The sequence below is a fragment of the Elephantulus edwardii genome, unplaced genomic scaffold (genome assembly GCF_000299155.1).
Source record: "Elephantulus edwardii isolate Elephantulus edwardi_28Jun2011 unplaced genomic scaffold, EleEdw1.0 scaffold00065, whole genome shotgun sequence".
Lineage (NCBI taxonomy): Eukaryota > Metazoa > Chordata > Mammalia > Macroscelidea > Macroscelididae > Elephantulus > Elephantulus edwardii.
In genome coordinates this window covers 9,881,255-9,891,408 of record NW_006399815.1, presented here as the reverse complement: position 1 = coordinate 9,891,408, position 10,154 = coordinate 9,881,255, and the positions used below count along the sequence as shown (strand labels likewise).

The 10,154-nt window shown below is 38.0% G+C and overlaps 1 protein-coding gene across 3 annotated transcripts in view; it reads right to left on the bottom strand.

Moving 5' to 3' along the window:
* Nucleotides 1-10,154, bottom strand: part of YAF2 (YY1 associated factor 2) — a 143,542-nt gene that overhangs the window by 76,138 nt on the left and 57,250 nt on the right. The window lies entirely within an intron of this gene.

Below are 10,154 nucleotides of genomic sequence, written 5' to 3'. Positions count from 1 at the left end.
GATCTGTTTGGCATACAGAATGAAAAGGTATGGGGACAGAATGCATCCCTGATGCACTCCTTTCCGCATTTTAAACCATGGAGTGTTTCCTTGCTCTGTTCTGAGGGATTCTTCTTGGTCCAAGTACAGATTTCATATAAGCACAATATAAGCCCATATATGCACAGTAAGCTCTGGGATTCTCCTTTTCCTCATGTTTAGCCACAATTTGTTGTGATCCACACAGTCAAATGCCTTTGCATAGTTAATGAAACAGATCGACATTCTCCTGATACTCTCTGCTTTCTGCCAAGATCCATCTGACATGGGCAATACCAGTGCTACGATACCTTCTAAACCCAGCTTAATGACATAAATATAAAAGCCTAAACCATAAGACTCTTGAAAAAGAAGACAACACAGGAGACAAGCTACAAGACCTTGTTTAGGATAACAGACTCCTCAATAGGATATCAACAGCATTAGTCAGCAAAAGAAGAGTCTAGATAAATGACTTCATCAAAATTAAAAACTTTAGTGTATCAAGAAAATTAAAATGCTAATTTATAAAATTATAGGAAATATTTAGAGACCCTGCATCAAGTAAGTATCATTCAACAACAAAACACCTAATCACTCCATTTTAATAGATAAAATACTTACTATAAGTTCAGTATCATGAATCATTCATCAAAACTAAAATCATTGTCGTTTTGCTGATTCTGACTCACAGCAACCCCATAGACCAGAAAAGAACAGTTCCATGGTGGTTCCAAGACTAGTCTTTTTGGAAGCAGATAGCCACATCTCTCTTCTGAGAAACAGCAGATAGGTTTGAACCACAGACCTTTAAACTAGCAGCTAAGCTAAGTGCTTACATTATCAGGGCTCCTCCATCAGTTGTTCATATACGCCATCAAATGAGAACCAAAACATAAGATTATTCTCCAAGAGGTTTTTCAGAGGCTATAAGTCACATAGGTGATTCTTCATCTTTCCTTTACTCAATAGGTACCAAACTCAAACCTCCTGTCTTTGGGTCAGCAGCCCAGCTCCTTATCAGTAAGCCACCAGAGCTCTCTTAGGGCTATGGAAACCAAAATCAGGTGTACATGTATGAAAATATAAACTGGCCAAAGTTGTATGGCAGAGATATTTAAAAAAAAGTAGTTGTTGAGACTGCTCAGATACAACTACATGCCTCATAGGATTTAGCATCTTGATTCAGAGCCATGGTTTCATGGAAAGTCCAAATTAACTGGCCTAATACCATACTCAGTACCTCTGTTCTACCTCTTAGATATGTGTATAATTCCTGGGTCTTAAAAGTTTGCTAGTAGCCATACAAGGTGCAACCAATGGTGTCTAAAAGAACAGAGGAAGAAGAAAGATCAAGAATAGGAGTAGACAGGAGGTCAAAGTGAAGGCGGAGGATTTAAGAAAGAATCATGAGCGCCTCTGAGAAATCATCCTGAGGAGTGGAGAGTTTCTTTTTTAACTGTAATGTAAGTCCCTTTAAAATTAAAATCCTTGACACTACAGAGGCCATGGAAATCCCCAGGGAACAGAATATCTACAGATAGTCAAGGAAACAAGGAATTTCCTCCAGAGCCAACAGAGAGACTAGACCTTCCCCCAGAGCTACTATCTTGAATGTGAACTTCCAGGCTCCAGAACTTTTGGCAGGAGTGCGTGTTCATTCCTGAACTTTTTTTGTGGGGGCATGTTTTCAGTGAGTATTGGAAATTCCCAGCCCTCAGCAGAATTAGCCTGATGAACACTGTGACTCTAATTCCAAGATGTACTGTGGAAAGACTAAATTCAATTCTTAGACAAAGCGAAGCTAAAAATAGAAAAAAAAAACAGAAGTAGAAAATGGCCTTTATGGTTAAGTGCATCCATGAACAACTGTCACTTCTGTCATGAGAACAGAACTAGGTAACAGTTGGCTCAAACATTCTGATCAAGAATTTTCTAGTGGAATACTCATCAAAAGGGGGAATACAAATTAAAACTTGAAATTCCCACACAATTCTTTAAACGATGAAGAGAGGAGAAACCCCTGAAATATTGCTCTTAAGATATTCTTAAGCCTACATACAACAAAAATATTACCAAAGCCCTAAAATAATCTTTAATCTAAAACAAAAAATATACTATGAACACAAGAAAACAGCCCAAATGTCCAACTACAACTGAATGAATTAAGAAAGTGTGTATAATCACACAATGAAATACTATGCAGCACTCAGGAGTAATGATGTAAAAAAACACTGTATAACTTGGGAGAGACACTGAAACAATTATGCTGAGTGAACGAACTTAGTTCCATAAGGACAAATACTACATAAGACCATTACTGTAAAAATAGGATAACTAGTAAAACATGTATGGGAACTCAAGGAGGGGAAGAGGATAGAGCAGCGGGGTATGGATGGGTAAGGGATAAAACCACAGGATTGCATAATTTGGTGGTTGGAGGGAGGAGGGGGGAGGAAATGGGAAGGACCTTGGTGAAAACATGGACTGAGATAATGGGGATAGGTGTGTCGAAGATGGTGAGATTGGCACAGGATAGGACAGAGTTTAGGGTTGTTGTATATAGGGCCGTTATGAGTTGCAAGTGACTGACTCAACAGCACATAACAACAACAGACAAGGTCCAATGGTGATTAATTTTCTAAAACAATGCATGAGCTCGACCGTATGAAAGACAATGTGAATGAAGAATAGTGTGAAACACAATGCATACAAATTTTGTAAGCAAACCAATAATAATAAGAGTAATAATAAATAGCTTAGTTACTTAGGGGAAAAAAGTCTGTATTCAGCTGCTAACCTAAAGATCACACCTACCAGCCACTTCTTGGGAGAAAAGGTGAAGGAGTTGGCTTCTGTACAGTCCCGGAAATCCTACAGTGCAGGCTAACTCTTAGTTATGCCATAGGACTGGTAACAGGTTTGAGCATTATGCTCTTTTAATAACCATCTACATGAGATGAAATTGTCAAGTATGATTTAAAAAGTTAAAAAAGATTAGCTTATACTAACAAAGGAGTCACAACTCAGAAAATTAGAGTCTGACTGCTAATGATGTCACTATTCCATGAATATAAGTATCACTGAACTGTACATACAAAATTGGTGCATATGTTTATAGTCACAACAAAAAATTATTCTAGATACAACTTCACACTATCATCAATATTTTGTTTTTCCAAACTGTGACTTGACAGCTAATGGTTAATAACCACCATAATAAGCAAAGGAGTGCTCTGGTGATCTAGTGATAAGAAGCTGCCCTATAATCCCAGAAGAACGCAGGTCAAATCTATCAACTACTCTGCAGGAGAAAGATGAGCAACCACCTCCCATGTGATTTACTGTCTCTGAAAACCTACTGGAGGGTCAGTTATGGGTCAGTTCAGACTTGACAGCACTCAAGAACTACCTACAATAAGCTAAAAATTTACTATGTGCCATGGATTATTGTATGTGTGTTAAAATATTATCTAATTTAATTTTCATGAGTTCTGAATAAAGTTTAACTATGTCTATTTTATAGGTATTTAGTAGATACATAAGAAGTTTAAGCAAGTTGTCCAAGAAAGAGAGCTACTGAGTGGTAAACTGAATTTAGTGTGAGTGACTCCAAATCTGCTCTCTTAAGTGATTATGCTAAAATTCCTCCCTAAGAATCATTCCTAAAAAAATCCCAAATGCTACTGGAAGCCAGATTTGGTGGTTACCTTTGGTAGGTGGGTAATGACTGAGAGGACATAAGGCAGGCTTCTGAGAAGCAGGTAATTTTCTATTTCTTGATCTGAGTAATTATTACACAAGTGTATTCAGCTGGTGACAACTCAAGTCGTGCTGTTCTAATATATCCACTTACGTGAACCCTATACTTGGACCAGGAGGCAGTCATCATCAAAGAACAAAGAAACACTGCATGGTTTAAAACTGGGAAGGGTGTAAGCCAGAGATGTGTCCTATCTCAATACCTTTAATGTCTATATGCAGAAGAGTTCATCCAGGAGCCTGGTCTCTTTAACGAGGAGTGTGGCATCAGGACTGGAGGAAGACTCAACAACAACCTGCATTATGCAACTGGCACAATCTTGCTTGCTGAAACTGAAAAGGACCTGAAGCACTTGCTGCAGAAGGTCAAGAACTGCAGACTTCAATATGGACTGAAGCTCAAAATCAAGAAAACAAAGATTCTAACCACTGGACCAATTGGCAGCGTCATGATAAATGGTGAAGAGATTGAAATTGTTAACAGCTTCATTTTGTTGCTCCACAATCAACACTCTTGATACCAAGACCCAGAAAATCAAAAGACAAATTGCACTAGGAATGTCTGCTGTCAGGGACATCACCAGAGTAGTGAATGTCAGTCTGGAAACTAAGGTGCTCCTGATCCAGGTCATGGTTTTCACAATTACTTGTTACGTGTCAGAAAGCTCGACAATGACTAGGAATGAGAGAGAGAACTGATGCCTTTGAGCTGTGGTGTGGGAAAACAATATCGACTACACCATGGAGAACAGTTTTGTCCTGGAAAGGGTGAAATCAAGCTGCCTCATAGAGGCAAGGATTCTGAAGCTCCGTCTGACATACTTAGGGCATGTTGCAAGGAGTGACCAAGCCTTGGAGCGGAACATCATGCTCAGCAGAGTGGAGAGACAGTCCAGGAGAAGGTGACCTTTGATGGGAGGGACTGACTTAGTGACTGAAGGTAGGTGTGTCAGAGACAGTTGGCTCAGGATAGATGTTCAGAGCAGTTTTACATAGTGTCACTACGGGTCTCAGGCAACTTGACAGCACATAACAACAACAACAACAAGTATGTATAGCAGAAGAACTATGGGCAAGCTCCTCTCGTGCAATTTACTGCCTCTTAAAACCTGAAGGGTCAGCTATGGGTCAGCTTCAACTTGATAGTATACAACAACAGGAAGAGGAATATGGGTATGTCAATAAAAATTTTTAAAATACTATACAAAGGGAGTTCTAGTAAGGAATTGTACTACCAAGACAAAGGTCTGTGGCATGCTGCTCTATAGGAGAAAAATGAACAATCTGCTCTAATATGATTTACTGCCTCTGTAAACCCACTGGAGAATCAGCTATAGGTCAGTTCTGACTAAATGGTACACATGCTTCATGCATTTATAAAAACAATTTATTTAGTTGAAAGTTTACAAAGACACTTGGTTTCCCATTCCATTATTCATACTCACTTTTCTCATTACAATAATTAATTACAATACACACACTATAACTGTACTCTTCTCACTTTCTGTGATTCACATTTCCATTAACTTTTTTAATATCAACAATTAATTTTATACTGGTTTAAAAAATTCATATACATTTGCTTTTCACAATGGCTTTTTCCTATTTCCTTAACATACCCCTCTCTCTACCCATCATATTGAGCAACCCTAAGATTATACCCTCAACCCAGCCTTCTTTCCTGTGCTCCCCTCTCTCCCACTTGGATCCTAATACACATTTTACTAGTTACCTATTTCTACAATAGTGGTCTTACACAGTATTTGTTCTTTTATTAATTTTAATGAACATTTATGTAATATTTGTTCTTATGCGACTGGGTTAGTTCACTTAGCATAATACTCTCCAGTCCCTCCCAAGTTAGAAAGTTATTTACGAAATCATTGTTCCTGCATGCTGCACAGTATATTCCATCATGTGAATGAACCATAATTTCTCAAGTCACTTGATTGTGGTTGGACATCTGGGCTGTTTCCATGTTCTGACTATAGTGAATAATGCTGCTATGAACATTGGTGTACAAATCTCCGTCTGTGCCTCAGTTCTTATTTTATTAGGGTATATTCCAAGCAGTGGAACAGCAGGGTCATAAGGAATTTCTATGTTCAGCTTTCTGAGGAAATTCCAAATTGCATTCTGGAGTGTTTGTACCATTTTAAAATCCCACCAACAGTGTATAAGAGTTTGTATCTCACCACATCGTCTCCACATTTATTACTTGCTGTTCTGTTAAACTTTGCCACTGCTACTGGGGTAAGATGGTATCTCATTATGGTTTTGATTTGCATCTCTCTTACTGCCAGTGATTTTGAGCATTTCTTCTTGTGTCTGTTGACCATTCAAATATCGTCCTCTGTGAAAAGTCTTTTCCATTAACTCTTATAGTTTACTCTTTCCTGCATTTCTGCCTTGTCTTCTGGGCAAATCCTGTCCTTTTGTTCTTATGAGATTGATTATTCTAAGGTGTGAGCACCTCCTTGGTGTTACAGTTTGTCTTATAGATCTATCTATTGTTTGACTGCAAACTGAGTCACGGAGGTTAATTCTGTTCCAGGTTTAATGGATGATTAAGAGCTTGGAGTTCCATCATTCTCTATCAGACTAGTATGGCTATTTGTTTTTGTTGTTGTTGTTGTAATGTCCCATCAAGTTGCTTGCAACTCACAAAGGCCCTAGGTACAACAGCTCTGAACACTGATGCTGAGCGAACCTTACTGTCTCTGACACATCCAGCACCATTACCCCAGTCACTGAGTCAATCCATTTCATCTAGGGTCTTCCTCTCCTGTGCTGTCCCTCCACCCTCCCAAGCATAATGTCCCTCTCCAAGGACTGGTCACTCCTTGTAACATGCCCAAAGTATGTCAGACAAAGCTTCAGAATCCTTGCCTCCAAGGAGCAGCTTGGTTTCAAACTCTCCAGGTCAAATGTGTTTGTTCTCCTAGTAGTTAATGCTCTCCTTGCAGAGAATTCAATACTTTTCTCCAGCACAACTCAAACACATCAATTCTACTTCTATCACCCCTAATCATTATCCATCTTTCTGATGCATAGCATGCAATTGTGAAGATCATGGTCATCAGACGCACCTTAGTCTCCAGACTAATGTCACTGCTCTTCAGTACTCTGGAGTGGTCCCTGACAGCAGACTTTCCCAATGCAATTCATCCTTTGACTTCCTGGCTGTTAGTTTCAAGATTGCAGATTGTGGAGCCAAACAAACTAAAGCTGTTTATGGTCTCAATCTCATCACCATCTATCATGATGCTGTCAATTGGCCCAGTGATGAGAATCTTTTTCTCCTTGATACTGAGCTTCATCCAATATTGAAGGCTGAAGTCCTTGACCTTCTGCAGCAAGTGCTTGGGAGGAAGAAAATGTATTGATGAGAATATGGAATACTTAGAACACATATTTCTACTAAGTGTAAACCGGTGTAAAGCTGCTGCAGAAAAGAGTTAGCTCCTAAAAAGAGTTAAGTATAAAACTCCCCTAAGACTTAGCAGTGCCACTCCTAGTTATATATAAAAAAATTAACTGAAAGAAGGAACTCAAACAGACATATATTCACAAACATTTATTACAATATATTTTTAACAGTCAAAAGTTGAAAACAACCGAGGTGCCCTTAAGCAAATGAACAGACAAAATATGGTCCCATCCATATAATAGAGTAATACTCAGCCATATAAAACTGAAGTTGTGATACACGTCACCATATGAATGTGCATCCTTATGCCCAATGAAAAAAGAGCCAGACACAAAAGAACAACCCCTGTAGGATTCAACTTACATGAAATATGTAGAATATAAAAAGTCATCAAAATAAAAAGATTTGTAGTTTACAGGGATTAAGACAAGAAAAAGGAATGAAATATTAAGAAAGAGAAGACAAAAAAAGATAGTGGTAACAAAAAGTACTTAAGTAAATGGTAAAGAAGATATATGACTCTAAACAAAGGAGTACTATCAGTCATCCTCTCCTCCCAATATAAGAGTTTAGTCCATTTCAAGATTATTTTTACATCTTATACAATTTATAATACAGACATCCCTATTTATATAAACCAAATCATTCTGTAAATATTTATTAAATACTGATTATTGCAGAGTACCATTCCACAGATGGAAATATTGAAGATAAGAAAAATATCACTAACCTCATAAAGTGTGCATGTTGTAAAACAAAACTCAGATTCCCTTTTTTATCTACTCAGGTCTTAGCATAATATTCTAAGTTAGTAATGTTGAAACATTTTGTAGTGTTATATAGCAATGCATTCCGTTATCCAATAAGCATTTACTAAAAACATTTACTAACATGACTGAATCCACCTATTCTGCAGGTATACAAAAGTATTATGTGTGTATTCTAGAAAAGACAGGCAAAGAAATACACACATAAACCTACTCAATTCACCACTTCCAGAAACACAAGGGCCTACCATCAATCAGTACATTCCTACTCTTTGTCTTTCCACATCCCTGCTCCTCACTTCTCCAGTTCCAGAAAGAGGCCTTCCTTTCATACAATGGAAAAAAAACGCTTACTTTCACACTAAATAGAATAGGAAATTAAGTAGGAGTAAAAGGTTCTGAGTAGGAGAAAACAATCATCTAATAAAAGGTAAAATAAAAAGTGTATGGCTTCTGCCCATCAACAAACGTATAAATAGAGAATCTGTGGTATATTTACACAATGGAATACTACGCTGCATTGAAAAACAAGAAACTCATGTAATATTATTCAAAATGGGTGACCCTGGAGGACAATATCCTGAGTGAAGTATCTCAGTCACAAAAGGACAAATACTGCATGGTGCCACTGTTGTAAAGCAGGACTGACCTCATGGTTGGGGGGAGACTGAGAAAGATGGGTTCAATAATGTATACTGCAATGAAATAGATGAGGGAGAGAGCTGTTTAAAAGGGATACATGATCAGGTATTTTTATCATCATGACAGGAGTCCAAAACAAAGGCTGCATAGTGGAGTGGACCTTTGGGGAGGGATTGTAAAATGATGAAAGAATTTTTCTTTTACTTTTTAAAGAGAAGAGTGTATTGGGGGGAGGGGTGGGTAGGGAGAAAAGTGCAACAATGAATGAATAAAAATCCAAAGTCTCTGTAAATTTTCATTGAAATTAATCAACTTTTTTTAAAAAAAAAGGGTATGGCTTTTATGTGGAGATAAGACAGTGGGACAGAAGATCATAATCTGACATAATGTGGGCATTCTGCAAGGAGAATCTAGTCCTTAGAAAGGGACATCATGCTTGGGAGGGTAGAGGGTCCGCACAAGAGAGGAAAACTCAATGAGATGGATTGATCAGTGACTGGGGTAATGGGAGTAAGTGCGTCAGAAACATTAAAGCTGGAACAGCATAAAGCAGATTTCAGCGCTGTGGTACACACGGTTGCTATGAGTTGCAAGCTACTCGACGGCACAAAATAACAGTAACAAGCAGAGGAGTTTAGACTCAGACTTGAGGACAGTTGAGAACTGCTAGAGATTTTATGATTAATGATAAGGATGGACCATCTTAGGAAGCACAATATCTATCTTTTTACTGGCTAAGTCTGTAATGGCTAAAAAAGCAGGTGACATTTTAATTGATCTTAGTAAATACTTGAAGATAAAGTTAAAATTTTATTATTAGAAAACTAGTGTCATGTCTGCAGATAAGAAATATTGGAGGACAGAAAATATAAATAAATTAATCCTTTAATTGAACTATATCCTGCTCTTCTATTTGTTTTTAAGCTGTTCTAGTTCTTTCTTTGGCTACTTATACACAAACTCAGAAATCTGGCCAATGTATCACTGAATACTAATTCTTAACTATCATCCTTCATATGGCTAGAAATAGAGAAAAGTTAAATAGAATGTGTGATCTGAGAAGACTGGAGAATGGGAATATCCATTTCTTTGATTAAACACCAAGTTAGGACCACTACTACTACTAATTTTATATCCTACTCGAAAGGATATCTACTGTTATTGAAACAGCTACACCAACATTAAGAAAAAGAATTAGCTAAATATTATACTACTCTACTGAGTAATGACAGAGAGTTGATGTGTTTGAGCTGTGGTGCTGGAGTAGATTTCTGAATATATCATGGACTGCCAGGAGAACCAACAGGCTCATCTTAGAGAGGGTAAAGCCAGCATGCTCCTTGAAGGCAAGGATTCTGAGGTGTCATCTGATATTCTGGCCATGCTGCAAGGAGGTGACTGGTCCTTGGAGAGGGACATCATGATCAGAAGGGTGGAGGTACAGAGAAAGAGAGGGAAACCATCGCTGAGATGGAATGATACAGTGACTGGAGTAATGACAGCAGGTGTGTCAGAACCATGTAAAGTTGGCACAG